Raw genomic sequence first — 11,629 nt, forward strand, 5'->3', positions numbered from 1 at the left:
GTTTGGGTTATAGGTTTCTCAGCAGAGCTGAAGCCCCCAGTGAAATCACGTGCCAGGCATTATAATAAAACCTGTCTTTCCTAGGAACATGAGGTGTGAGAGCTTTTTTTCCTTATTGATTTGCCTTCTCAAGATTCATGACATTTCATACTATGGTTTACAAAATCTCTTTCAAACTCAACTTGGTTTGGGGGAAAGGAGCTTCTTGGCAATATTCCTTTCAGGTTTCAGAAATGACAAAGACCTGTTCTCCCCTAGATTTCAATGTCCTTTCTCTGTCCACCAGGGATTTTCTTTGATACGATGTTAATGGAAAAAGATAGAGCAATTCTAGGTTTTCCTCATCTGTTTTAATAAGTAAACTTGGTGGCAAAAGTGGTATAACAGGAATGGGAAGCAAGTTAGGTTGACTAAGGGTTTGGAGCCTTGGCACACACAGAGCACACACACACACACACACACACTCACACACAGAGCACACACACACACACACAAACACACACACACACACACACACGCACTCAGACTCACACCATATCTCTCTCTGCATGTATCCAAATTTTCCACGAATTGATATTGATAGTCAGGGACTGGCTGCCTATCTGGAAATCGACTGATCAGTTCTGTCCAAGTGCAGAAAAACAGAACTCAATTGAAACCAAATAAAATGTCAACACATTTTGAAAGAGGTCCCCAAGTAATGCAAATGTGAACTTGCCTGCAGTTGAGAAAAAAACAGAATAAGCAAACAAGGAAACCATTAGGTACTTGGAGGTACCAGGAGGTGCTTGTGAACCATTTGGGCTTTGAGAATTTAGTTGTGGCAAATTAGTCAGAAAAAGAAAATAGAATTAGTTTTCACTTGAACAGGGATGGCTCACCTTGAGTTCCAATGGTCCTAAATGGTTCTTTCCATTTGGGTGAGACTGATCTACTCATTTGGAAATAGTTGTGTCTCACTGAAAGTGGGTCACATTTCAAGTGAGACACCATCCAAAACTCCTGAAGAACTGATGACTTGGACTTGGATTAATATCTGTAAATAGAAAACAACTAATAAGCAATTCATTGATAGGGTCATGTTAATGCCATTGGCAGCTAAAAGAAAATGAATTGGATAAAGACTGAAGTTCTGACCTAGGCCCCGAGAGGCCTAGAACTTGCTGAGGTCTAGTCTCAGACTGTTGTTGTGTTGTGATGCTGACGATTTTGAACAGACTACTTCCCCTCTACTGGTTTGTTTCCTCCTCATAAAAAAAGAGCCCAAATATGGATAATTGTGTTCAGTTCTGGCTGCCATGGTTTAGGGGCATCATAAACTGGATACTGTCGACAAGAGGAAAAGCAGAGTGGTGAGAGACCTCAGGAATATGCAGTAAGGTGATCAGGTAAAAGACTGGGAATTTTAGCCTTTAGAAGAGAAGACAATGGGGGGACATGAAAGTTCTCTTTAAGAGAATGCTGAAGTCTCAAGTGGAAGAGAGATCAGTCTTGTTTTTCACTCTAGAGGACAGAGCTAGAAAAGGAGAGGGGAGGAAGAGAGTTTTCCTGGAGGCAGATTTAGCCCTCTATTCCCCCCAACAACCCCCCAACTTTCTACTAAAAGGGAGCTAAAAATAGAATGGTCTTCTTTGTAGGGAGTTAATAGGATGTTACTAGAACTCTCCAAGCACAGTTTGGATGAACAAATATTTGAAGTGAGGTGGGATCAGAGATCTTCGTTCGATCCAAGTTGTACTGGTTCTGTTCTCAAGCCCCTTCTACCTGGGGGACTCTGTGATAAATCTGACTGGATCACTTCCTTCTCCTCTTCACTCCCGTATTGGAATACATTGAAATTTGGTTCAGAGGATCATTAAGGGTAGCCTCAAAAGGAGAAGAGGCACAGCTAGACCAGGCTGCCTGCTGGGCAAGTGGCCCCAGCATGCCCAGCTACAGGAGCATCAGGTCTTTTTTCATATCAGCTGGTAGAGTTGCCTCCTTTTCCCACACCTCCTTGAGTCAATCACTACCCATCTGCTTTAAGGTCTCCCAGTGCCTCCTAGGCCTTCTCCAGTTATCCTGATGAATATCTGGTCACTGGATTCAGATGGCCCAGGAGGGGAAGTGAGGCTGGTAACTTTGCATAGCCCTCCCTCACTCAAAACAAAGTCAAGTGCAGGTCATGTCATCATTTCTCTGATGTCATGGTCTTCTTCGAAAATGAAGGATAAACACAGACCTATCTGCCTAGTCCTTGCCCCATTCCCTAAGAAGAGTTATAGTCAGGAGCTTCACACTGCCTCAGGTAGCCTTCCAGTTCCCTGAAAGCTAAAGTTTTCAATATAGGGTTGATCATGATCTCCAGTCCTTCAATGGATCTGAGACCTTCCAGATGTGGCTATTTCCCTCTAGTTATGCAGGTAGCAGCCCACCCTGTATAAGTCTTCTTCATACTCTCCCATATAGTTAGCATATAGAGTCCACTCAATGCTGGAGAGCACCTTCTCATTCTCCTGTTACTACAGGGATACTCATGGAGTATGTATGGCAGTCACACAACCAGCTAATAGCCAATCACCTCAAACAGCCCTTTCCATGAGTCACTCCATCAGAGAGGGCCATGGTGGGATTTGGCTCCTGAATGTCTACATTCTACATATCTACATCATACAATTGACCAAGAAATTGCCAGCTATTCACTTTGTTCTGTGTGAACCAAGGTTCTCAGCTAATTCCCATGATCCTATTACGGTAACTAAGGAATGTTGCTACTGTGCTAGGTACTGTAGGTGAGACAAAACAAGGCAGCTGCTTGCTCCCTGGACTGTCAGAGCTCCCACATTAAATGGAAAACATGAACCTGAGAACAAGACCTGACACAATTAAGTGGTGACATCCATGATCTAGAATAGTGGCGTCAAACTCAAAGGGATCATTAAATTGGACCTGAGGATCCCTATGGGCCACATATTGACAGGGCTGAGCTGAGCAGTCCTTCACACAAATCCTCCCCCCCCCCATACATGAATTGGACAGAAAGATGATATCTAAGACCTGACTCTAATACTTGGGGTCACAGAATTTAGAATCTAAAGGAACCTAATATACTCATTTTACAAAGGAGGAAATGAAGTCTTAAGACAGTGACTTGCTTGAGGTTATATAGGCAGTTGAGACTTGACTCTGACTTCAAATTCAGTGATCATTCCAATTCTGCATGCATTTATGAAGCACCTGCTGTATGCTGGGAGCTCTGCTAGACCCTGGGAATGTTTCTTTTAGATAAGATCTGTGATTACATTGGTGTCAAGAGCTCCCAGTGAGGCAAATTCCTCTACTTGCTTTGTTGCTACTGTTCTGGGCACTGTAGACTTTGAGAGTTGCCTTGGTCCCTAAGAGGTAACATACCCAGGGCCACACAGACAATATACAAAGTCTTCCTGGATTCAAGTTTAGCTCTCTATCCACTAGTCTACACTACCTCTCAGGTACAAGGGACACAAAACCAAAAATGAAAAAGGCCCTCCTCTCAAGCAGCTTATATTCCACTACACTATGTGAACAGATATAATATGTCTTTATATTTCAACTGAAAACTTCCTATTCATATTCTTTGATCATTTATCAATTGTTGGATGGTTCTCATTTTTATAAATTTCACTCAGTTCCATGTAGATAAATAGATATAGAGAGATCTTAAAAATGAGACCTCCAGAGAAACCTGCTATAAAGATTTTCTCCCATTTTATTGCTTAGCTTCTAACTATAGTAACTTTGGTTTTGTTTATACAAAACCTTTTTAATCTCATATAATCAATTTTACCTCCTATGAATCTCTCTCTTGTTTGGTTCTGAACCGTCTCCATAGATCTGACAGGGAATCTTCTACTTTGCTTATGATGTCACCCTTTAAGTCTAAATCATGTCCCCATGTGTAGTTTCTCTTGGGCTACCACGTGAGATGCCATATTTTCTGCCAGACTGCCTTCCAGTTTTCCCAACAGTTTTTGTTGAGTAGTGAGTATTTGCTGCAGCAGCTGGGATCTTTGGATTGATCAAACCCTAGGTTGCTGCCCTCATTTGCTTCCATATACTGTGTACCTAATCTGTTCCATTGATCACCCACCCACACACTATTTTTTACACAGGACCAGGTTGTTTTCATGGTTACAGCTTTGCAGGATAGTTTGAGATGTGGCACCACTACAGGGACATTTTTCTTTCAAATTCTCCAGAGACCCATGCTGCTTTGCTAGGTTGTAGAATACACAGGTGCTCCACAATGGAACTAAATCACTTGGAGCTCTTTGTTCGGCTGCGTGTGGAATAAGGGACAGCTGAGGCCTCAACAGTTTCCAGAGAGGAAGGAAACAGTGAGGTGATTTCTTCTGGCACCACTTTCCCATTCCCACCCCCAGCCCCAACCAAGGTAGTTTCTAGGGGGGAAAAACAACACACACCCACACACTCACACACCCACACACCCACACACCTACACACCCACACACACCTGAAAATGTTTAGTAACTGATTCCTTGACTATGAGGAATTGAACTGAAAATATATTCCTGGCTTATCCGTAACACAGGAAGGGCATTGGAAAGCCTGGATTTAAAACTGTCTATTTGTTATTTCATAGGCCACCTTGGTAAGATTGTTCCCAATTGATGAACAAATCGGGTTCCCAAAGTGCACTTGTAAGTAGTTTGTTTTGGATCTCAGAATGCATTTTCCAATAAACTCTGTTATATGTGATGATTGGGTTCGCAAGCCAGCCCACAAAAGCCTGTTCCCCCATAATGGAACTGATTAGTTCCATTATTCCATTAGTTCCTTGGAATGATAGTGCTGATGGTACCAAGCTTTCTTGAGGAACCTGGGAGCAAAGAGAGGATCATGTCATCCAGAAAGAATGATAAGGACTGTCCTCCCTCCTCCCTCAGCTGGCACAGTATTTCAACAGATGCTCTTTGTCTTTGGCATCCCTCTTCTTCCCTTCTCCCCTTCTCCTAGGCCCTTGTTGCAGCACCTCAGGAAGCCCTGCCCACCTCTAGAGTATTCCATTGTCTTGAATTATCCACCAAACCATTTCATCAAAGCTTTAAGCTTTAAGAGTGAAACTAATACAGTGTGGATGACTGGCACCCTTTTAACTGTCTCTAAAGTATTTTAATTTTTTAGAAGTTAAGAAACAAATCTCCAAAATGAATCTCGAATTGGCAGAATCTTAGGATAACTGAGAGAAGTACAACTATTTGGGGTCATGAGCAAGTCAGGGGCTACCCCTTGTCTGTCCTGGTGGCGTGTCTTATAAAGTTTTCAAGAAAGGTTTCCTTTCCCAGTAACTAGCTTTCCCTCTGATTCCTGGGTTTTCACGGCTCAGGTTGGTGTTTTTGAGAAAATTGCCAGGCTGGCTGTGCAGATGTGAACAAAGCAAGGCTGGAAGCCTCTGCAATGCAGGGGAGCCCAACTCTCTTCTTCCAGGCTGGGGGGGGGGGGGGGGGCAGGAGGAGGAGTCAAGGTGAGCAGGGGTCAGAGAAGGACAGCGCTTCTCCCTCAGCCAAGCGGCCTGGGCCATCATTGATGCCCCCATCTCCAGGTTTCTCACACTGGAGCTATTTTCTTTATTGATCTTCCTCATAATGTCCTGTCTTCTCAGCAATTGCTGCAGAACTGATGGGGACCATGGAGGCATCAGTGTGTCCTCAAACTAGTTTCTGCGCTGGCGAGGAGGGGAGCTAACATTTGTGCAGTCCTGGGCCAGCAAACAGGGGTCGTGGCAGTTCAGAGAAGCTGCCAGGCCCGTGGAGAAAGCACCATCTTCCTCTAGAGGTTTTGGGGGGTGCAGAACAGGCTTGGTATCAGTGTCCTGAGCTCCCAAAGCAGGGTCCGAAAGCCTAGGTAACTGTAATGTCAGAGCCAGAGGAGATCGAGACCATTTCATCCCTCTCCCCCCACCCCCTGCCTGCCAGCAGTTTTACTGACAAGACAAATTAAGCCCAGAAAGGGGAAGACATTTAGGATCCTAGGATGTCAGAGCCAGAAGACTAGAGACTACCTTATCCAAGCTTCTCATTTAACAGATGGGGAAATTGATGTCCGGAACGAGTTAGGGAACTTTTTCAAGGTCACCGGATGCGCTGCTATCTGAGCCAGGAGCAGAACCCTGGTCTCTAGGCCCACACTATAATAAGCTGCAATCCATCCCAATTCATTCTTTGCCTCTCTTTGGATATCTTCAATGGTTAACAGCTGTTTCCATCTGCCTGTGGGCCTCTGGATTGGGCATTGTATTGAACTGAGACTCAAGGCCGGAACTGCCCCCTGGCTTACTTCTGTGAGACTTGGGCATCACAGAGCTACTGGCTGCAGATGCCCTGGTCTTTACTTACCTCTTCTTGTTTTGGCTCAGTTGGATCCACTTACCTTTGGGATGGTCTGATTTTCTTGATGTGGCGGTTGAAGCCCATGTTATGGCTTCCATAATTCGTAACCCCAAATAGGACAGTGAGCCTGCAAAGTAACGAGGGGTCCAAGAGTCCTCTGGGGACTCATGGGACCTTGTGAGTGGCCAGAGTTCCTTCGTACGGTTCTTTGATTTCCCTGTGTGTTTGTTTTGCTTTTGTGATATCCGCTTCCATCATACCACCAGCCGAGTCTATCTTTTTAGTGCTGGGAGTCAGGATGCAAGAGGGGGGAAGTTATTATTGATAGCAAAGCTATTTGAAAGTAAATAACTTGTGGGGTTTTGCTAGTTGCCTGCCACCAGGCCTCCAAACTCCTGCCATTGTGTTGTAAAGACTCCAGGGCTTTGATGGTCTCCCTGGCACAGTGCCCTTGGAACTCCTGGCAGGTGAATCTCCTCTGCAGCTTTACTGTACTGAGAAGTGTTTAACAACCAGCTCTCCAGGACAAAAAAACATACACAAAATACTTTTAAACTTTAATCTGTAGTATTAATATTTTCTCTCTTTTTTAAGTCTAAAATAATCGACAAAATAATAAATCAACCCTTGATTTGTAGCATTTGTCAACTTCCAAGGCATAAATACACTGAGTTTTTAACAACCAGCTCTATGGTATGATATGTGCTGTCTTTCTTAATTAAAATGTGTGGGCAGCCAGGTGGTGCAGTTGATAGAGCACCAGTGCAGGAGTCAGAAGGACCTGAGTTCAAATCTCACCTCAGACACTTGACACTCACTAGCTGTGTGACCTTGGGCAAGTCACTTAACCCCCATTGCCTCATCCTGGGTCATCTCCAGTCATCCTGATGAATCACTGGATTCAGATGACTCTGGGGAAGTGAGGTTGGTGACCTGCACGGCCCTCCCTCACTCAAAACAAAGTCAAGTACAAGTCATGTCATCATCTCTCTGATGGCATGGTCTTCTTTGGCAATGAAGGACGAACACACATGCAATTAAAATGTGAGCTCCTTGAGAAGGAAAGAAACAAACATTTATTAAGTACCTACTAAGTGCTTCAACACTATGCTAGGCACTTCACCCTGTTTGCTTCAGTTCCTTATCTGGAAAATGATCTAGAAAAGGAAACGGCAAACTGCTCCAGCGAATCACAAAGAGTTGGACAGGACTGAAATGACTGAACGAAGGCATTTTACAAATATTTGATCCTTGCAACAATCTTGGAAGATAGATGTTATTATTTTTTTACAGATTAGGAAACTGAGGCAAAGTGAGGTTGCAGATTTTACGGATGAGGCAGACTGAGACACTTCACAGAAGTTAAGTGACTTGCCCAAGGTCACACAGTAGTATGTGTCAAGTGTCTGAGGCCAGGTTTGATTCTATCCAGGGCACCACGTAGAAATACTTCTCTTAAAAAATAAAAAACAAACCAAATACCCTTCCATTCCATCCCATTGATTGCATTCAATCCACACCAATATTTAGAGACAATTCACAATTCTCTATGGCTATCGATTTATTCTTGGAGCATCTTAGAGTTGTGAGCTCCATGCTAATGTTGTGTCCCCAAAGGGCACTGGTTCTCTAGGATTATGTGCCAGTCTGGCAGTGAATGCCATTACCTCTTTCACTCTGTCCCAGAGGACTTGGGGGATTTTTAGAGGACCCACTCCATATGCCTCCCACTGCCACAGTCATAACACTGCATCATTCTGCTGATGAACAAGGCAGAGCCTCTACACAGGACATTAGAGATGGGAAGTGAGGACCTATGTGTGTGGAATGTTGCAAAAACTTAAACCTCATCACCGTATTGATTGGTTTTTCTTCACTTTTTCATTTGGTCACCAAGTAAGGCCTGTGTTGGGAGCGTGTCCAGAAATTACTGGGCTATGGAAACAAATGGCAGCAAGAGCATGTTTTAAAATTTAAAAATTAATTAAAAGCTAAGAAAAAAAAGAATGGTCCAAAAGAGTTTTTTAAAAAAAGGCTGATATCCACTGTCTGACCATCAATAGTGGTACCCTCAGATTCAAACTCAAGAAACATTCAAGTGATGACTGATCACGAGCAAACATCAGACATTTAAAATGACCCCTGACCTACGTGGGGAGAGCACAAAAGGGGATATAAATGTAATATAGGGTGGGTGTGGGGAGGCAAAGGAGAACTTTGAGCACAGTATTTTAGAAAGATTTGAGAAAAGAATGAGCATTTTCAGTTTGATGAGAGAGGAAAATCAAAGAAGGTTAAACACAAGAGGTGGCCTCTCATCTAACCTCAGACACTTCCTAGCTGTGAAGGCAAGTCCTTTCACTCTGTTTGCCTCAGTTTCCTCACCTGTCCAATGAGGCAGAGAAGGAAATGGCAAAACATTCCAGTATCTCTGCCAAGAAAACCCCACATGGGGTCACAGAGCTGGATACAACAGAAACAACTAAACAACAACAAAAAGTTCATTGGAGTTAGACTGTGGAGGGCCCTGGATTCCTGGCCAAAGAGCTTGCATTTTATTCTGTTGGCCATGGGGAGCCCATGAAGGGTTTTGGTCAGGAGAAGGACACGGTCAGACCTGGCCATTAAAAAGTAATCCTCTGGCTGAGACATGTTACTTGTGGCCCCCTTCCCTTTCTCAACATCCAATGCATTGTTTCTAAGCCATGGCTGTATACTCAAGCTTCTTCCTGGGCCATCTTGCTCTGACCTTGGTATGCTGACCCCAGGCCTGCATTGAACTGGCATTTCTGGCCTATTTATATAGCATGATTTATATATGTATATACATGTATATTTATATATATTCATGATTCTGCGCATCCCTCTAGATGGAGGATAGCAGCCAAATCATTTCATTCCTCTCCTCCGTAAAGTGAGCACCTACCCTCCTAGGGTTTCTGAGAAGATCGAATGATATAGTATATGTAAAAAGCTCTGCAAATCTTAGTGTGCTCTGTAAATGTGAACTGTTATCCAAACTGGACCCTGGCCGTGATTTCCTACCACTCCATATACTGGTCCATACCTTGGCCCCAGCCCCTCCAAGTCTACCCTGTTCCAGAGCATGTGCCATGTGTTGCGAGGACACTGACCTCTTCCCTGCCACCTCTCCATCAAGTGGACATCAACTATAAAATGTATCCTCAAAGGAAATCAGGCATTGACTTAACAAATGGCTTTAATAAGCTACCGTCCTTCTCACTGCAAGGAATAAGGGCTGGGTCTTTGATGGCAGCAGCAACTCACCTTTAAATAGCATGTTCAGGTTTCCAAAGTGCTTTCCTCTCAACAACCTTGGAAGAGAGGCAGTACAAATTCTATTATTGCCATTTTACAGAGGAGCAAACTGAGGTTCAGAAGTGAAGTGGTCACACAGCTAGTCTCAGGAGTGGGATTTCAGCCCAGACTGCCTAACTCCAAGTATAATACTCTATTTACTCCACCACAAAAAGCCACTGTCTAATTCCTGCACTCTGGATAGGGCTTATGTTTCTGAAGGTTCAAGGGCCACATAAGATAATTGGGAATGGACCCCCAAAACTGAAGAAGACCAAAGAGAATTCACCCAATCCTGGGCTAGGCTAGGCATTTTGGGCATGAGTCATGGGAGTTTAGGGTTCAGATTTTCTAGTACCCTGAGGAAGACCTAAATTTCATCCTGTTTGCTTAGCTGTTGCTTTGGCATGACATAGTTGTCCAATATGGATTGGTTTTAAAAATTCTCCATGCCTTCTGTTATGACATCCCAGTTAATTAGGAAACCACTCTCCTCTCTCACTTTCTAAGTTGAACCCTCCCTTATAACAAAAAGACAATTGAGCACGTCCACTATAGTATTCCAGCTGACCGTGTGCCCAGACCCCGGTCCTAAGTACATCCTGGCTCCCTCTTGGGAATATTCTGGGCTATGTGGTTGTCATCATTGTGTATGTTGTTGCTTTGGTTCTGGATTTTTTCCCACTCTGCATTAGTTCCTACAGATCTTCCCATGGTTTGTTTTTCCTTTTCTGAATTTTGTGTCATCATTTCTTACTAAAAAGTAATATCTCATTTTTCTTTCAGTCTTTCCCCACTTGAGAGGCAACTGCACAAAATTTGGTAGTGAATGAGAATCATCCAAATTGTTATGGTTTCTCCCCAGGCCTCAAACTTATCTGTAGCACTGACTACATTGAATGCAACTGCTTCCCCCTCAAGGATGATGGAAACCTCACATGTAAAACTTACAGTTTAGTCATTTACTTAAAAAATAATGCCTAATCTTTTTGATCATTACTGCTTTGGAGTACAGTTTGAGATCAGGTTCTACTGGTTCCCTCCCCTCCCACTTTTTTTTTCACTGCTCTCCTTCAGATTCTTGACCATTTCTTTTTCTTGAAGAATTTCTATCTCTGTAAAGAAATCCTTGATAGTTTGATTGGTATGCTACCAAATAAGTAAATTAATTAGGTAGCATTTCTATTTTTATCATCCTGGTCCAGTCTATCCACGAGCAGTTAATATTTCACCAATTATTTGTCTGTCTTTATTGACATGAATAACGTTTGGTAGTTATATTCGTATAGTCTCTGGATCTGTCTTGGCATGTAGACTTCTCGGTATTTTCTGTTATTTACACACTGTAGCACTAGACCAGGGGTGGGGAACCTGTGGCCTCGAGGCTACATGTGGCCTTCTAGGTCCTCAAGTGCAGTTCTTTGACTGAATCCAAACTTCACAGAACGAATCTTCTTAATAAAAGGATTTGTTCTGTAACCCTTGAACTCAATCCGAGGCAGCACTTGAGGACCTCCAGGGCCACCTGTGGCCTCGAGGACTCAGGTTCCCCAGCCCTGCTCCAGACTCTCCCCAAACCATTCCTTGAAAAGTGGAGATCCTGGGATGATGATATCAGTTATTGGTCTGAGCAATTTAATCAAACTGTCCTTTTCAAATGATGACAAAATCAATAATAATGAGAGCTAGCATTTCTTCCCCTCCTCCTCCTCCTCCTCATAGATGGCATTATATGGTGCCTACTATGTGCCAAATACCACGCTAAGTGCTTCACAATTTTTATCTCATTTGATCCTCACAGCAGTCCTGGGAGGTAAGTGTCTTACAATTCCCATTTTACAGATGATGAAACTGAGGCAAACAGAGGTAAAGTTACTTGCCCAGGATCCAGAAGCCAAATTTGCTTTCAAATCTTTCTGACTTCAGGCCCAGGGCTCTAGCCA

This window comes from Notamacropus eugenii, chromosome X (genome assembly GCF_028372415.1).
Source record: "Notamacropus eugenii isolate mMacEug1 chromosome X, mMacEug1.pri_v2, whole genome shotgun sequence".
In the NCBI taxonomy this organism is placed as follows: Eukaryota; Metazoa; Chordata; class Mammalia; order Diprotodontia; family Macropodidae; genus Notamacropus; species Notamacropus eugenii.